Genomic DNA, 5561 nt, shown 5'->3' with positions numbered 1-5561 from the left:
ACATTAAGAAGCATTGCTGAGCCCCATTAGCAGTATGTACTGCTGCCAAATGCTGGGTGCAAGAGCTGCTCTAGTCCTAAGAGTATCTTTTTACTTCCTCATCTGCCTAGAGATTAGGAAACAAAAAATAGTACAACGGGGGAAGGAAATCAGGCTGCCTAGGTCCTGAGAACCTTGGGAATGGGTAGTTAAAGTATCTCCAGGTTAAAATTCATTGTGCATCCTTGAAAAATGAAACAGAGAACAGGACAAGTAGGTTTATAGACCTAGCCTTTGTTTTCTTTCTCACATCCTAGCACTACACATTGGGTCTCCATTAGAACTTCCAGCCCTTCAAGTACTCAATGAGATGAGCTTTTTTTGATTTCTTCTTTTCATCAAAATGTACCTGGAATGAACCTCGGGAGCTCAACTTCATGCATTCTTCTGGGTGATAGTTATTTAATTTTATAATTTATGATTATCTGTCTTCAGGTAACACATCTGTACGCTAGGTGTAGTTGACGAAGTGAATGATGGTCTCCCAAAGATGTCCATGTCCGAATCCCTGGAACCTGTGGATATGCTACATTCCATGGCAAAGGAGAGTTAAGGTTGCAGATAGAATTAAGGTTGCTAATCAGCCAACTTAAAGATAGGGAGATTGTCCTGGTTTATCTGGGTGGGTCCAACTTAATCACAAGGGTCCTTAAAGTAGAAGAGGGAGGTGGAAGAGATCAGAGTGATGTGATGTGAAGAAGACTCAACCCACCATTGCTGGCTTTGAAGATGGAGGAAGGGGACCACTAGCCAAGGAATTTGGACAGTTTCTAGAAGCTGGAAAAGGCAAGGGAATGGATTCTCACCTAGAACCTCCACACAGGAATGCAGGATTTCTAACCCAGTCAGACCCTTGTCAAACTCCTTACCTACAGAACTGTGAGATAGTAAATTTGTGTTGGCTTAAACCACTAAGTTTGTGGTCATTTTTTACAATGCAATAGGAAAAACTAATACACTAGGCGAGGTGTCTTGGAGTCATAAAATCTTAATCTAAAACAATGATTGTTTCCATGGGAACATTACTTATTATGGAAGACAAGTTTGGGAGATACAAGTTTGGGAGGCACATGGGAGCCTAGTGATGTCCCTCAAACCTCAACATATATGTTCAGCATGTCTATAGAAGACCTTCTCAGAGGACAGTCACTCTTTTTTTTTTTTTTTTTTTTTTTTTTTTTTTAATTTTATTTTGTCGATATACATTGTAGCTGATTAATGCTCCCCATCACCAAAACCTCCCTCCCTTCTCCCTCCCCCCCCTCCCCCCCAACAATGTCCTTTCTGTTTGCTTGTCGTATCAACTTCAAGTAATTGTGGTTGTTATATCTTCTTCCCTCCCCCCCCCGATTTGTGTGTGTGTGTGTGTGTGTGTGAATTTATATATTAATGTTTAGCTCCCTCCAATAAGTGAGAACATGTGGTATTTCTCTTTCTCTGCCTGACTTGTTTCACTTAATATAATTCTCTCAAGGTCCATCCATGTTGTTGCAAATGGCAGTATTTCATTCGTTTTTATAGCTGAGTAGTATTCCATCGTGTAGATGTACCACATTTTCCGTATCCACTCATCTGATGATGGGCATTTGGGCTGGTTCCAACTCTTGGCTATTGTAAAGAGTGCTGCGATGAACATTGGGGAACAGGTATACCTTCGACTTGATGATTTCCATTCCTCTGGGTATATTCCCAACAGTGGGATGGCTGGGTCGTATGGTAGATCTATTTGCAATTGTTTAAGGAACCTCCATACCATTTTCCATAGAGGCTGCACCATTTTGCAGTCCCACCAACAATGTATGAGAGTTCCTTTTTCTCCGCAGCCTCGCCAGCATTTATCGTTCATAGTCTTTTGGATTTTAGCCATCCTAACTGGGGTTAGATGGTATCTCAATGTGGTTTTGATTTGCATTTCCCGGATGCTGAGTGATGTTGAGCATTTTTTCATATGTCTGTTGGCCATTTGGATATCTTCCTTAGAGAAATGCCTACTTAGCTCTTTTGCCCATTTTTTAATTGGGTTGCTTGTTTTCTTCTTGTAAAGTTGTTTGAGTTCCTTATATATTCTGGATATTAATCCTTTGTCAGATGTATATTTTGCAAATATTTTCTCCCACTCTGTTGGTTGTCTTTTAACTCTTTTAATTGTTTCTTTTGCTGTGCAGAAGCTTTTTAGTTTGATATAATCCCATTTGTTTATTTTTCCTTTGGTTGCCCGTGCTTTTGGGGTCGTATTCATGAAGTCTGTGCCCAGTCCTATTTCCTGAAGTGTTTCCCCTATGTTTTCTTTAAGAAGTTTTATTGTCTCAGGGTGTATATTTAAATCCTTAATCCATTTTGAGTTGATTTTAGTATACGGTGAGAGGTATGGATCTAGTTTCATTCTCCTGCATATCGATATCCAGTTATCCCAACACCACTTGCTGAAGAGGCAGTCCCTTCCCCAGTGAATAGGCTTGGTGCCTTTGTCAAAGATCAGATGGCAGTAAGTGTGTGGGTTGATTTCTGGATTCTCTATTCTATTCCATTGGTCAGTGTGTCTGTTTTTATGCCAGTACCATACTGTTTTGGTTATTATAGCTTTGTAGTATAGCTTAAAGTCAGGTAGTGTTATGCCTCCAGCTTTATTTTTTTTGCTGAGTATTGCTTTGGCTATTCGTGGTCTTTTATTGTTCCATATAAATGTCTGAATAGTTTTTTCCATTTCTGAGAAAAATGTCTTTGGAATTTTGATGGGGATTGCATTGAATTTGTATATCACTTTGGGTAGTATGGACATTTTCACTATGTTGATTCTTCCAATCCAAGAGCATGGAATATCTTTCCATCTTCTTGTATCCTCTCTAATTTCTCTCAGCAGTGGTTTGTAGTTCTCATTATAGAGATTTTTCACCTCCTTGGTTAACTCAATTCCTAAGTATTTTATTTTTTTGGTGGCTATTGTAAATGGGCAGGCTTTCTTGATTTCTCCTTCTGCATGTTCACTATTGGAGAAAAGAAATGCTACTGATTTTTGTGTGTTGATTTTGTATCCTGCTACTGTGCTGAAATCATTTATCAATTCCAACAGTTTTTTTGTAGAGGTTTTAGGCTGTTCGATATATAGGATCATGTCATCTGCAAACAGGGACAGTTTGACTTCATCTTTTCCAATCTGGATGCCCTTTATTTCCTTCTCTTCTCTGATTGCTCTGGCTAGTACTTCCAACACTATGTTGAATAGGAGTGGTGAGAGTGGGCATCCTTGTCTAGTGCCTGTTCTTAAAGGAAAAGCTTTCAGCTTTTCCCCATTCAAGATGATATTGGCAGTGGGTTTGTCATATATGGCTTTAATTATGTTGAGATACTTTCCCTCTATACCTAACTTATAGAGGGTCTTTGTCATGAATGAGTGCTGAACTTTATCAAATGCTTTTTCAGCATCTATAGAGATGATCATATGGTCCTGGTGTTTGAGTTTATTAATATGGTGTATCACATTTATTGATTTGCGTATGTTGAACCAACCTTGCATCCCTGGGATGAATCCCACTTGATCATGATGAATAATTTTTCGTATGTGTTGCTGTATTCTGTTTGCTAGTATTTTAGTGAGGATTTTTGCATCTATATTCATCAATGATATCGGCCTGTAGTTTTCTTTTTTGGTTATATCTTTACCTGGTTTTGGTATCAGGATGATGTTTGCTTCATAGAATGAGTTTGGGAGATTTGCGTCCGTTTCAATCTTTTGGAATAGTTTGTAAAGAATCGGTGTCAATTCCTCTTTGAATGTTTGGTAAAATTCTGCTGTGAATCCATCTGGTCCTGGGCTTTTCTTTGTTGGGAGCCTTCTGATAACAGCTTCAATCTCCTTTATTGTTATTGGTCTGTTCAAATTTTCTACGTCTTCACGGTTCAGTTTTGGGAGCTTGTGTGTGTCCAGAAATTTATCCATTTCCTCCAGATTTTCAAATTTGTTGGCGTATAGTTGTTTATAGTAGTCTCGAATGATTCCTTGTATTTCAGATGAATCAGTTGTAATATCGCCTTTTTCGTTTCTAATTTTTGTTATTTGAGTCTTCTCTCTTCTTTTTTTTGTTAGCCATGCTAATGGTTTGTCAATTTTATTTATCTTTTCAAAAAACCAACTTTTTGATTCGTTGATCTTTTGAATTGTTTTTTGGTTTTCAATTTCATTCAGTTCTGCTCTGATCTTAATGATTTCTTTCCGTCTGCTAACTTTAGGATTGGATTGTTCTTGTTTTTCTAGTTCTTTAAGGTGAAGTGTTAGGTTGTTCACTTGCCATCTTTCCATTCTTCTGAAGTGAGCATTTAATGCAATAAATTTTCCCCTCAATACTGCTTTTGCAGTATCCCACAGGTTTTGGTATGATGTATCATTGTTTTCATTAGTTTCAATAAACTTTTTGATTTCCTGCTTGATTTCTTCTTGGACCCATATGTCATTAAGTAGAATGCTGTTTAATTTCCATGTGTTTGCATAGTTTCCAGAGTTTCGTTTGTTATTAATTTCTAGTTTTAATCCATTGTGGTCTGAGAAGATACATGGGATAATTCCAATTTTTTTGAATTTATTGAGACTTGATTTGTGACCTAATATGTGATCTATCCTGGAGAATGATCCATGTGCTGATGAGAAGAATGAATATTCTGAGGTTGTTGGGTGGAATGTTCTGTAGATATCTGCCAATTCCAATTGGTCTAGAGTCTTGTTTAGATCTTGTGTTTCTCTACTGATTCTTTGCCTAGATGATCTGTCTAATATTGACAGTGGAGTGTTCAGGTCCCCTGCTATTATGGTATTAGTGTCTATTTCCTTCTTTAGGTCTAATAGAGTTTGTTTTATAAATCTGGCTGCTCCAACGTTGGGTGCGTACATATTTATGATTGTTATGTCTTCTTGATGGATCAGTCCTTTTATCATTAAGTAGTGTCCCTCATTGTCTCTTTTTATGGTTTTTAGTTTAAAGTCTATTTTGTCAGATATAAGAATAGCCACTCCTGCTCGTTTTTCTTTTCTGTTTGCATGGTAAATCTTTTTCCATCCTTTCACTCTTAGTCTGTGTGAATCTTTATGGGTGAGGTGGGTCTCTTGTAGGCAGCATATAGTTGGGTCCTGCTTTTTGATCCAGTCAGCCAGTCTGTGTCTTTTAATTGGGGAATTTAAGCCTTTAACATTAAGAGTTGTTATTGAAAGGTGTTGATTTATTCCTAGCATTTTATTGGTTGTTTGGTTGTCTTAGGTGTCTTTTGTTCCTTGCTTTCTGATTTACTGTTTGGTTTCTTTGTTTGTTGGTTCCTTAGGTTGTAGATAGTGTTTTTGTTAGCTTGTTTTCTCTTCATGAATGCCATTTTTATTGTACTAGCGGGTTTAGATTTTTCTTAGGTTTTTATGGCAGTGGTAGTTATTTTTCGGGAACCAAACCCAGTACTCCCTTGAGGATTTCTTGTAAGGGTGGTCTTGTGGTAGTGAACTCCCGCAGTTTTTGTTTGTCTGAGAAATATACTATTTGCCCCTC

This window comes from Cynocephalus volans, chromosome 3 (genome assembly GCF_027409185.1).
Source record: "Cynocephalus volans isolate mCynVol1 chromosome 3, mCynVol1.pri, whole genome shotgun sequence".
NCBI classification, from domain to species: domain Eukaryota; kingdom Metazoa; phylum Chordata; class Mammalia; order Dermoptera; family Cynocephalidae; genus Cynocephalus; species Cynocephalus volans.
This window is presented reverse-complemented; position numbering follows the sequence as displayed.